General features: G+C 36.2%; 1 protein-coding gene and 1 pseudogene across 1 annotated transcript in view; both read left to right on the top strand.

Annotated features, from left to right (window-relative positions):
- PIK3CA (phosphatidylinositol-4,5-bisphosphate 3-kinase catalytic subunit alpha) overlaps positions 1 to 13994 on the top strand; it is a 69426-nt gene that overhangs the window by 24830 nt on the left and 30602 nt on the right. The gene's annotated exons all lie outside the window — the stretch shown is intronic.
- On the top strand, positions 5012 to 5109 carry LOC123286182 (U6 spliceosomal RNA; annotated as a pseudogene).

Raw genomic sequence — 13994 nt, 5'->3', positions numbered from 1 at the left:
CAGGCCGGCCCCAAAAGCAGACCTTTTTAAGGATAAGCAGTTAGTCTGCACAGCATACAACCCAGCATTTTACTCCTAAGTATTTACCAAGAGAAATAAAAGTGTATGTCCACTACAACAAAAGCAAAAAAAACTGATGTAAGAATGTTCCTAGCCAAAATTGGCAACATCCCATATATTCAACAACTGGAGAAGGGATAAACACGTTGTAATATATTTTGAAATACTACTTAGTAATTAAAAAGAACTAATTACTGATACATTAACAGCATAGATAAGTTTCAAAATAGTAAGTTAAGCAGAGAAAGCCAAACATAAAAGAGCATACGCTGTGTGATTTGATTTATATGAAGTCAAGAACCAGCAAAACGAATCTACAATTACAGAAATTAGAATGTGACTAGGGGCAGAGAAAGAAGTTCATTGGAAAAGAGCATGGGAAATGTTCTGGGATAATAGAAATGTTCTATATCTCATTTTGTGTGGTGGTTATATGGATGTAAAAAGTCAGAAGTCATCGCACTTAACACTTAAGATATGTGCAGTTCATTGTATGTTAATTATAGTTCAATTAAAAAGTAACTACTGAGGAACATTGGAAAATAGACTTAAATAAGTGGAAGTGCATACTTGGTTAGGAAGAATTTCTTGTAAAAATGTCAGTTCTCCCTAAATTAAAATACATCAAAGTGTTCTCAATCAAAATACCAACAAGTTTTGCTTTGATCTTTGTTTTTGAACTTAACAAAATGATTCTAAAGTTCATCTGGAATTATAAGCCAAGTTTAATGAGACTGAAGGTACTGTAGGGAAAGCATTTGGGCTGAATTTAAAGGAGAAGTATGATTGAAATGGCAACGAATGAGAATAGAGGTGGAAGATAGATCATGGACCCTATTTACAAAGGCAAAGAAAACTGTAAAGGGAAAAGATTGATCCAAAATAAGGTTAGAGCTTGGAGTGTGGAGGAAAAAAGAGTAAGGGCAGAGCATAGTTTTAATGGTGAGGCTTTGAGTTTGGCCTATGTTCTGTAGATAGTAGAGATTCACCATGTTATTTTAATTGAATAGGGGTGTAATTAGATGCATGTTTTAGGTAGCCATTTGTAGTGACACTGTGATAATGAATTGGGGAGGGGAGAAATGGAATAGGTGTGCTTTCAGGGCTTTTTGCCTTAGTTCATACTGCCCTTTTAACCTCCTGTGCCCTTCTCTTTATTCTGTACCTGTCAGAAATCCTTTTCATTCAGTAAGTGCCTCTCCCTTAAATACACACACACACACACACTTTCTCCTGTAATTACTACAGTCTACCTTGTAGATTGTAAAGTGATAGAGGTCGGAACTCTGTCATTCTCACCTTTGTTTATATATATATATATATATATATATATATATATATATGAATCATTTTTGTCCTCTTTTCCATCGCCTGTTCCTTCACTTTCATTGCCAGTGTGTTACAGATGGCAGTGCTTAACGAATGCTTGTTGAATTAAGAGACAAATCAGTGTCCCATATGAGAACTCATTAGGATCTAATGGTCGCAGAGAAGATGGCAAAAAAAAAAAGAAAAAAAGTGATGAATTTGAGGTGATTTAATGAATAGTGGTGACATCATGCAAGAGGAGTTGAGAACTCCACAGGTTCTAACCTTGGAGATTGAGAGAGTGATGATGTCATGAAAAATGCCCACGTTTGAGTAATAAGCAGAATAAGAGGTGCCGAGAAAAGAAGCAATAAAAAGAGGCCAGAAAAATGTCATAGAAAGATTATTCTTACTTTTTATTGGGGAAAAACTTTAAATCATTTGTAACATCAATAATTCCTTACCTTTGTAACTTTTAATTATGAAGATTTTTAAGATGAGATATAGCATATGAACCTGAGAACTTTCTAACATTTAACATTATGGAACCATCCACTTTTAGAAGGTTCTGTCTGTATATTCTAGTGATTTTGTAATAGATGCTCAAATAGTGAGGGAGAGGTAGGGGCGTATGAGCCCTTGTGTATGTGTCGATATTTTGTCCTGGGAAAATGACATCCTGACAGGACAAAAGAACAAAAGAGCAGTGCTGAAAATAGCTAGACTAAGGGTTGTTTTTCTGTCACCACATACCAGATATGGAGAGTAGTAAAAGCAGACAGATGGATGGTTCTACTAGTTTTGGAATGTTCGAATAAAGAAAAGAAACATTCTGTTCCTTTGATTCAGAAGAGGAATTTCTAGGCTAAATTACTGGTTTCAGTAATAAGTTTTATATTCTGACCAAAGAAACATTATTTTTTTACCCTGGGAGTAATGACTCATGCTTTTCTCAGAATTCTGCTTTTGTGGAAAGTAAAGTGCAGTCATAAATACAGCACTGTTATTTGAATCTTAGTGCTAATGATACTATTGCAAGTAGACTCGTGATGGGTAAGAACACTAGTATTGTTAAGCCAGTTGTAACAGAGGAACCAAGCACGTTTTAATTAGTCGATTCCTAGAGATATGAAAGCAGATTTTTAAGAAACTAGTAAGCTAATTATTGTGACTTAATTATGCTATAAAAATAGAACCCGTACTTCCATCTTTTTAAAAAAAAATACTTCATCATTTTGAGGGCTTTGTGACAGAATGTAAATTTCTGACTTCCAATATTGACAGTGGAGGTACTTTAAAGAATTTTTTCTGTGCCTTTTTTTCTTATACCCCTCAAAATTGGCATGAAACTGTCAAATTATTATCACATAGACCATAAAGCAACTATCAAATAATAGAGATTATTAGTATTGACTAGATGAAGTTTAAAGGTAAAACTAAAACTGAAACATAAACTTTTCTCTTGCAATTTAAGAAATAGAGATTTGAGTGTTCTCTTTATGTATCATACTAGACGCTCTCACTGGATTTTCACTACGTCAGGATTCTCCATCATGTATCCATCCCTGCGGTAACCTTTATTGGGCACATACGCAGAAGTCTCTGTTCATGTCTCTCTCCAACCTGGGAACTTTCCCTTATCTCTTCACTCTAGTCTTTGCATTTACTCCCTTTCTTGAGGTACTACTCCCTGGTGAAGGTTTAGCTTTTTAGCTCTTCAAGTTCCCTTTTTCAGACTTTCTTATAACTCCCTCTGTGCCTTTGTTTTAATTTCGGCAAAATTAGCTAATGCATCATAATGTGTGAAGCAGTGGGATAATAGTTTACTGACTTATGTTAAATAACCAGTTTAAAAGTTTCTTGTCAGTAGATACATTTTACAAGGAAGCACTTTAACTTATTAAATTATTATAGGGTAATTTATTGTTTAACAGTATGCCTCAGGTGGTCACTGGAGGACATTTTGAGCATCGATGAATAAAAATGGAAGTATTCTACTTACCACTTCTGTTGCTGTTTTTACACAATTGCACTCATTTCAGTTTGTCATTCTCATTGCTCTCATTTTAAGATATACTAATTATAATTTCCCAGATACTTAGTACATTGTACTATATCAAGTATAAGTGAACGGTAAATGTTTGAAAGGGCAAAGTAAAGACCAGCTACTAATACTTCTCTGCCATCATTAAATGGATTCTGAAGTACCTTTCACATATTGTATTGGCTAAAAAGATTGATTTTTTTTTTTTTTAAATATCTGTGCTTATGTAACTCCACATTGTTGTTGCTATCACTTGTAGGTCTGCTTCTCTTCCCATCTTGGCTAGGCGATGCTTATACTGAAATTCAGCCACCCTCTTGTGATTGCACTTGTGGGAAATCTGTGTTCCTTTGCTTACCAAACAGCTATCCTGCACTACTTCAAATTTTGCTTTGGTGAAATAGGCCTTTTACCAGAGGTCAAATACTGAAGTATTTTAAATCACTATTAAAGCTTGTCAATAATTACTTGCAGTGGAATATTACACCATTTAGTGTAATGCTAAAGTATTCTGTTATTGCCAGAAAATGGAGCAAATGGCAAGTGATTACATCAGAATATAATGTTACTGTTTGGTCTTTGTCACTGAAAAAGCAATTTTTTAAATCAGATTTCTGCTGTGTTTCATGTCTTTGATCCAGTGTTGTAACATCCCTCATGAAGTGTATTCTTACCTATGGATAGACTTGGCTATTAGTCACTGAACAAATAATACAATATCTTACATTCTTACAGTTTGAAGAAAATGGAACACATTTGCAGGTAGCTCTGTATGGGTTTATCTGATTAAAACTGGAGAATACTTGTTTTGGCCAATAAATTTGACATATGAAATGAGCAGATAAAGAATAGACATTAAGTTGGGGCCAGCCTGGTGGTGCAGCGGTTAGGTTCACATGTTCTGCTGCGGTGGCCTGTGGTCCACCAGTTTGGGTCCCAGGTGCAGACCTACACACCACTTGGCAAGCCATGCTTTGGCAGGCATCCCACATATAAAGTAGAGGAACATGGGCACAGATGTTAGCTCACAGCCAGTCTTCTTCAGCAAAAAGAGGAGGATTGGCGGCAGATGTTAGCTCAGGGCTAATTCCCCCCCCCCCAAAAAAATAGACATTAAGTGATCAGCTTAAGTGAAATTTAGTGAAATAACATTTTAATGTACTGTACGTTCTATGCTTTCTATCTATTTGTAAGAATACCACTAATATATCAATAGATACGGAGTAAGAGGAAGTACTTGAAATGATTACAATAAGGGCCTCTAAGAAAGAAAATCAGTTCAAGGACAAAGGGTGAGGTTGTGATATTACGGCAAAAGGATAAAAATGGCGAAGGTAGATAAATAACTAGACAAAAATGTCAGGGCCCTAAGTATTGATATGACAACCAAGAATACTCAACACATCTGGAGCCAGATTTTCCCAGTCTAATCTAATCCTGGTTGTATATTACTTTGTAAACTAAAATATGTTTTCTTGACACTGTATTACACTGGTGCTTAATTATGTAATGCATCCATTAGGGGCTTTCCCTTGGGATGAATGAAGCTAAAAGCAAAGTCTTCCTAGTATTTTTGCTAAAAGTTCCTTGGGTAGTACCTGTTCCCACAGAACATACTACTAAAATTGGAGTGACAACAGATAACATGACCCCTGTGCAAGGTTGATACACACAGTCAGAAAGTACTCCGTATTTTTAAGCTAATGTTTTTATTTGATTCACTTACCAGCAGGCTGTTTTCCTGCTACAGAGCAAATTGGTAGAGTTCATTTTTACTTCCTCCTTAGCCTGTCAGTACTGGCAGAATCACCACCACGATCACTGCAGCACAGTCTAGACCTTGTCATTCGATTTTGAAAATACTGTCCTTGCAGCGGCCAGTTACAGCAATGATATATGAATATCTGCATTGTTCATTATTTGTGCATGGTAGTATGTAATCATAGGCACAGACACTATAGCTGCAGTTTTATGACACCTGGCGTCAGGAAATAGGGAAACCTGTCGGAGACTATAGACCATAATGGAGCTTTATGATTGGCCTGCTTCCCCCAGATCAGTTTGGCCTTTTGGCAGATAACACAAATCTGTTAAGTTTGGAATGTTGAGTTGGCCAAAAATGAAAAGAATACTCCAAAGCAAAGAGACCTTCTATGAAATATATCTGCATGCAGTTAGGTGAGTATATTGTGTCTGCTAGTGCCCTCAAAGATGCTAGCTCTATCTTTATTAGACTCGACTAGATGGAAAGGTTACTATTTTGGCATTGGGGTTTTTTTTTTCTTTCTCTCTGGACACAAACTACCTGTTCTGTGCAAGGAAGATAGAACTACTGGTTCCACTGAGAAACCTGTAGCTGACCCAGCTTTTGCTTTGTTTATAATGGCAGTATAAAGTTGGTATGTGAAGGTATATTTTCATCATTGTCAAGAAAGACCATAACGTTAATCAGTGATGTACAGACAAGTTCTAATGCATCTAGACACTAGAGGGGTACCACCAGAAGGAGTAATACTTGACTGAGAGTCCCAATAATAACTAAATTATGTCTTCATCCTATGACATAAAGATTAAGGTAGCTGTTCATTCTTGATGAAGAGAGAAAAAGACAAAGGGGAACAGTGTGAAGCAGGTGTTTTCCAAAAGGCCATCCGCTCTCACCCATAGATGCAGGAAACCTTGAAAGAAGACTGTGAGGTATTCAAAGCCATGGAAAGGCTTATGAAGGCATTACACTATACCAGGAAGAAACAAAAATAACAGAGGGAAAGCCATCTGATAAACTTCAGGGAGATGTTGTCATTCCTCGTAGCTTATGGAAACATGTTGCCTTCTGCTTATTTATTACATATCTTCAAAAGAACCAAATCAAGTGAGCTGGAAGACACATGCTAGTGTTACCTTTTTCTAGATGTTCTCAATTTAATTAAGATGTTCAATCTAGATGTTCTTAAGCTCTTTAATAAATTTATCTAGCTCTCGTCCCTGGGTGATATAACATAGTCTTTTGTCTCTTCTTTCTCCTTAGATCATTAACAGCCAGGAAATAACTATTTTAGAAATCAGCTAAGTCCAGCATGGTGTTAGCTTCATTAGGGCAAGAAGTTGTTTTTGGTGAAACCCCTAAGCTTTTGAAAGAAGAAGAGTTTTAATACTGACTTTAAGCGGAAAAGGAGAGTGCTTATATAATTTTTTTCTTAAGTGAACCCATCAATCGAGAAAGGGACAATCAATGGTTGACATCATCTGTGTAATTCCAAGTAATAAATGGATTTTCATGAATTTCATTTGTAAAAGGGAATTACAAGGGACTGTGAGCCCTATTTTTTAGTTATCAGCAGTACTGAGTTTAATGATAAACTTTTACTTGTAAAACGTTAAGCTTTCAGGAGCTTTTCTCTTTATGTTCCATGGGAGCTAAAATTCTTGCTTAGCAGGAAATTGGAATAACATTTCATGATCCCCTCTATATTTTGCATTTCTTTTATAGCAGGCCATGCTTTCTTGCTGGGATGGTCTTTTCATCGATCTCATATTGATTAAATTTTCATGGAGGCAATCAGGTATATAATTAGGCTTCTACTTTCACTGTATTGTTGAAGTATACTCTTGGTCCTTAAATGTAGATACAGCTGCCAAACTTAAATACCTTAGGGTTTTTTCTCTCTTTATATAAAAGATACTACTTTGTTACCATTTTATGGGGAAATTTATCTCTTTTCTCCTTAAAAAATTACCCTCCACATTATACCAAATTTACTTTAAGTATTGCTTCAGTATCTTACTAAATAAATAATGTAGTGGGGCCAACCCGATGGCGCAGCGGTTAAGTACGCATGTCCCGCTTCTCGGCGGCCTGGGATTCGTCGGTTCGGATCCCCGGTGCAGACATGGCACCGCTTGGCAAGCCATGCTGTGGTAGGCGTCCCACATGTAAAGTGGAGGAAGATGGGCACGGATGTTAGCTCAGGACCAGGCTTCCTCTGCAAAAAAATGAGGACTGGCAGTAGTTAGCTCAGGGCTACTCTTCCTCAAAAAAAAATAAATAAATAAACAAACAAATAAATAATGTAGTATCTAAATAGTATCTTAGTAAATGTAGGAGATGAGCCGTGTCATTGGTTTTTAGCCCAAAAAGATCATTCCTGCTTATTTCCAATCAATCCAAATATGATTAAAAGGCTTTTTTTTTTTTTTTAATATGTAGAGAAAAATCACTAGTATGGTCTGTTTCGTTTCCCTTCACTTCTAGCTTTTTCTCACTGGTCATTATTGTTTTCAGTGCAAGAGCCAAAAATATTTGTAACCATGACTTTCCATGTTTAGTTCTGTTACTCACTGCAATTTCCCCCCTTTTTTTTTGAATAAGAAAACCAATGTAATCCCATGTGTAAACTTAAAGAAGTAGATTTTACAAATTATATATGGCATAATTCTAAAATAAGAATTTTTCTATGTATTTCTGTCTGCTTTTTTCTTATGTCTCTTGTTGACCTATGTTTGGTTGTTTTCTCTTGTGTTTTATCATTATTGATATATGGCAGATGTCCATTTGATGCTTACGCTCTGCTGGGAATCCACACACTGAGTCAAACGGATATAGGCCTCATTCTTTAGGAATTTTGTGGTTCAGTAAGAATACAGAGGCAAATATAAAGATGAGGACAGAGACATCTGTACAGATATCAAATATGTAAATAAAATATTCTGCATCAAAAATATGCATAAATATTTTTAAAATAATTTCAAAATAGTAATATCTACCATCTCCTTACAACAAGCCTGAAACAGTAAAGTTCTGGCACCTTTCTGGACACATGGATTTAGAGAGCATTGATCCAATAGATAAAGAGAGAGGGACCCTTTATTGAATTTCCATGCTCCAAGCACTATGCTAAGGATTTTACATGTGTATCTCATTTAATTCTTATAACCTCGCTATGAGGTAGTAACGACATTTATTCACCTTGTGCAAATAGGGAATCTGCCTGAAAATTCCCCTCCTGAGGAAGTCTTGGGAATTGCAGAGTTCTCCCTAGGGTCATTAGAACTGAGGATGAGGGAACCATGATCTGAAGGAAAGCAAAAATACTGGTTAGACAATTTCTGCTCCACGCTTAGAACTAGACTAGCTTTGTAGATGTTGTTCTCTTTGCTACTAAATACTGAATAATACCATAGCTGAAAAGATTTGGAGGTTTCCAAAATTTTCCAGGTCACTTGCTTATTCATTTGCTACAAGTATTAAGATGTTAAAGCTCAAGTCACTGGTTAGATTCTCTTTATGAATGTTTAGCTTTGTCCTTTTCTTTGGCCAGAAGGAGAGACCCTTAATCCCATCCACATGTATTACCAATGCTTGCCATTAGTCACAAGGTGGACCGATTAATAAAGAGGAATCGAACAATTAGAGCTACTACTCTTTTCTACTACTAGAAAAACAAGGCAAAATATTAATGTATTTTTCATTTGAAGTATTAGTCATTCTTTTAGTTCTGTATTTTGAAATCTTAATTTATCAAATACTGCCACCTTGATCTGAAAAAGTAAATGGGGTTTCTAGAGTTGCCTGATTTACAATTTACTTCTGACTGCCTGCTGCTTGTTTTATGTGAAGGTATGATAATCTGCCTTGACTCCCTCACAAACAAGAGAAAAGAAGTATTTCCTGGAAAACTGTGTGTCACTGTGGAAGCATTTCTCTTGTTAAACTGTATGATATTATGAAATACCTCTTGTTGTATTTTCCATATTAACTACATTTACCTTTCTTCATAATCCTATTTCTTTAACCTGCACCTCTACCTATTAATATTTAGTTTCCTTTTGAGCTTAAATTTTAAGAAATTTAATTTATCCTATCACACACTAAAATTTGAATTTTTAAAATTCAAATTGGGAAAATTAGTGATTACATATTTTGAGATTTGGTACAATTTACATACCCATGTAAAATAGAAAATTTAAATTCATAATTTATCTAACAATCTAAGACCAAATATTTGTTAATCTATACTTCATTAATGGCTCTTGTGTTTGTTTACCACATTTCTGCTACTCATACTAGATTCTTTTAGCCCACCTTAATAAAGTCCGTGTTCATATTTATGGATAAACAAAAGTCTACACTGGTATAGACATTACTGAGCTAGACTTTACTTGTCATTATTTCATTATTTTTAAAACTCCGTTAGCACAGACCCTTTCTAAACCCATCTATGGACATCATATTAGGGAACCCTTGTCTTAAATAATGCATTAAATCTCTGAAATGTATTTTGATAACACCTTTCATAGCACTGTGAATTTAATAGTGAAAATGAATTGCATCCCCTACTAAAGGAATTTGAATTTTCTACATACTGATCATGAGAACTTGATTTTCCACCCTGGAGTTAGGGTCTGTCTGAATCACTAAAGGAATGAGTTAAATCTCTTTTCTCATGGTCAGCTTGTAAAGGTCAGTGAAGGACAGCACTTTGAAAAATAGATAATATGCATCCTTCCAGAGCTAGTGTATATTACAGCTGTCCCTTTGGACTCACTCCAACAGCTCAGTGACTCTTAGAGGAAGAAAGTTTGAGAGGCCCTAACTGGGGCTCAGGAAAATTGTACTGGAAGGCACTTGCTTCCCATGCATAGCCACTGCTGTGCAGTTTGTTTAAAATGATGCTTCTCATACCTCAAGTTCATTTGGTCTCTCAGGGCTTTTGATTTTCCTTTGTAAGATGTCTTCATCCATCTCTTTCTTGCTGTTACTGTTGCTGCGTTTCTTTGTTCAGGCCTTTGTTGCATTTTCCCTGGGATAATTTCAACAATTTAGTTTTCCTACTTACACCACTATGCTCTAGGACTATAGTGACCCAGAAAAAGGCCCTATCCTAGAAAAGTTCAGTCTAGCAGGAAGTCAACTATGGATGTAGATAATTTTAATGAGTGTATTAAGGTAGAATTGTAGAAATCCATCCTTTTTTGTTTACTTCCTTGTTCTGGTATTAAAATTACAGTTGAAATTTACTGTGTTTGGGCAGGAGGCACTGAAAGTCTTGTGGTTCTTAGAAAGCCTGAACCTGCATTTATTTCTTGGTGAGGGTTGGTCTGCATTAGCACTCCAAGTGGGGAATATATTGCTCAGCAGGAGTAAAGACACCTTTCAGGATGAAATAAGCAGCAGAAATGAACAGTAGAAAATAGCCTCAGCCTCTCCATTGTCGCTTGACTTATTAGTGGAAAGTTTCTTAATTCATTGGGCAGTTCAATATTTTGAAAATTTTACGTGCACTCTTTCAGTCCAAGAAGACAATGACATTTTGAGAATTTGTTTTTCAACTCTTGAATTGAAAGCCTTTCTCCACTTCTGTTAATTACACTGGTATTTCCAGATTTCATCATTTAGGGCAAGGGTATGGCCCAAACTATGGCCCAAAGAAGATGACGGTAAACTCTCTCTCTTGAATTATGGTTAAAGGAATTTGGGGTAAAAAGACCTAGGGAAAATTCCAGTAGCTGTCGAGTATGTGGAGAGATGGAGAAGGCAAAACGAATGGAATGAAGAAGTTTAGGAAAAACAATGTTTAGGGATAAATTTACAAGTGCTCCACAAAAACTTCTGTGTTAGGTAGTGAGCTCCCAACAGTGAAAATATCCGAGTAAGTGACTTCTGAGATACTTTCCTATTCATGATTTTAACTTAACTGGCTTAAAATTAATGCTTTTTTCTTTTTAAAGGACTTAAAAGTGTAAGATTCTGATTACAAAGACAGGGTTGGGGATGACTTATTAACCAATGTGCATTTAGAAAATTCTCCAGTTGATATCAGATAATTCTGATACCATATCAGAGGTCAGCAAACTTTTTCTGCAAAGGGCAAGATAGTAAATATTTTAGGTTTTGCAGGCCACGTGGTCTCCATAGCACCTTCTCAGTGCTGCTGCTATAGTACGAAAGCAGCATTAACAATATGTAAACAGTTTATTGGCTGTGTTCCAATTAAATTTTATTTATGAAAGAAAGTGGTGAGCTGGATTTGGCCTGTGGGTGGGCCGTAGTTTGACTACCCTTGCCTTAAATGATGAAATCTGGAAATACCATTCTAATTAATGGAAGTGGAAAAAGGCTTTCAATTCAAGAGTTGAAAAACAAATTCTCAAAATGTCATTGTCTTCTTGGACTGAAAGAGTGCACATAAAATATTCAAAATATTGAATTGCCCAATGAATTAAGAAAACTTCCACTATAAAGTCAAGTGACAATGGAGAGGCTGAGGCTATTTCCTACTGTTCATTTCTGCTGCTTATTTCATCCTGAAAGGTGTCTTTACTCCTGATGAGCAGACCATCCCCCCTCCTTGGGCTGCTAATGCAGACCAACCCTCATCAAGAAATAAATGCAGGTTCAGGCCTTCTAAGAACCAAAAGACTTTCAGTGCCTACTGCCCAAACACAGTAAATTTTAACAATTTTAATACCAGAACAAGGAAGTAAACAAAAATCTCTGATGAACAAGGCATCTGTTTACATATTTTGTGCTCCTAAGCTCATACGGCAGAGGTTCTCATAATATCATTGGTCTCTTGGCCCTTAGTTTACAGACTGTTATAAAATGGTGGTCAAGTGTTGTTGCTGACTACTAGAAATGAATAACAGAAGAAGAGAAGGCTGCTGTCATCAGGCAGGCTGGCCACAGCTGAGAAGTGACCACTGACTGCTAGAAAACAAGGGATGGAGCATTTTAAAAAGCACTATCTCCACCCTGGGGTCGTTGGTTTAGGGCCAGAAATACCCTCAGACTCCTCAATAATACTCAAGAGACTTCTACATTGTGTTTTAGTATAGCACAGGATTTGGTTTTATAATGAGGATGTAGCTCCTCAAGAAAAGGGTAAATTATGAATTATATAGACTCTTTTAAGAAAACAGCACCACCCAATTGAAATAACTTATCATTAAATATATAAAAAATTAGGGTAGGCAAAACCAACTTATTTCCTAAGACTTCTGAATAGTTGTGATTTGTCAGTATATGAATATTTAGTCCTCCCATTCTGAACTCAGAAACACAATAGAGTAGTTCCTTGACTCTTCAAGTGTTTTATTTTTGGCAAATATATTTTTGTGACCTCAAACCTGTAAATTGCAGAGATTTGTATTTTAAATATTAACTTTATAGTGATTTATTCCCCTGTATTGCTTTTCAAATAACTTCTTTTTCTTTGTAAATAGATTATGCACTTAAGATTGGGTAATTCCCCCTTCTTTATCAACATTTAATTTTTTCTCTAGTGTAAAGGCACTTTTATTTAAGATGTTATGTACTCTGATTTCTTACCTTTGGGGATTTCTCCAAATTGGGGGAATTAAGAAGATATAGTTTTTATACCTTTGTTTAATGTTTGATTATATCCTGTATTTGGAAAGCAAATTTTTAAAGAAATCTGAATTTTAAAATTGAGAAAAAATGTCATGTTATTCTTTTGCTCACAATAGTTCAGACTCCCTTTTACTTACAGTGTACTACATAAAATTTAAACTCCCTAGCATGGAGTCTGTCCACCTCTCTGGCCCCAGCCTGCCTCTCACCCTCCTTCCTTATCACACACCCTGCCTGTTCCCATGTACTTCAGACTCAAGTAATAAAAGACAACTTGTGTTGCTGGTAACAGGCTGCGTTCTTTCATGGTCTGTGACTTTACACACACATTCTTGTGGCAGTCTAAACCACCCTTCTCATCTAGCTCTCCCCTGTCTAAGCTACCCCTTCTCTCTGAAATCCTGACTAATCCATAATATTCTACTTAAACTTTACCTCTCTGATGCCTTCCTTAACCTCTTCAGGCAGTTGGATATTTCCTGTGACTTTTCTAGGTTTATATTCTGTCTTATAACAATTTTCCATTGTTAAAGTTGTTCCTGCATCTTCTCTTTCCCCAGTTAGCTGTGAGTCCCTCAACAACTGAAGGGAAAGCATCTTATTTACCTTGTTTTCACAGCATATTCAATCTAGGGCCTGGCAGAAGCAGATATTTCTCCAAAACAAAGGATAGCAGGGGATTCTTCACACCTAAGCTGTAGATACCTTACCATTGAAATAGGAATATTAGGAGTCTGGAGAACTAGAAGCAGCTGCAAGAGTACCAACATCCTAGCCGCTCAGTACAGTTCTAGAGTTGGTGAGCCTTGCATTACCAAGGCTACCTTCAAGTTTCAGCACTTGAAACTGGCACTTCTTTATGAAGCTCCTTATTTACTTAGCTCCCTCTATAAAAGAACCTAAACCCCTTTTTCCCATCCCTCTCTGGTGCCCGTCCTGGATAATTCATAATAGCTTGAAAAGATAATATGGGTATAATTTACAGGTTTATTATTAAAATTTAACATTTATTGAGCACTTCTGTATGCCCGTTTCTTGGCTTACCTGTTTTTCATGTATTACCTCATCTAATACTACAATCTGATGAAGTGTGTATATGCCATTATCTCAACTTAACAAGTGGGGGTAAAAAATGAGCTTCCCTGAGATGAATTAAACTGCTCAAGGCCACACAACTTTATGGCAGCCAGAATTTGAATCCATTCTCTTATT

This window comes from Equus asinus, chromosome 5 (genome assembly GCF_041296235.1).
Source record: "Equus asinus isolate D_3611 breed Donkey chromosome 5, EquAss-T2T_v2, whole genome shotgun sequence".
In the NCBI taxonomy this organism is placed as follows: Eukaryota; Metazoa; Chordata; class Mammalia; order Perissodactyla; family Equidae; genus Equus; species Equus asinus.
This window is presented reverse-complemented; position numbering and strand designations above follow the sequence as displayed.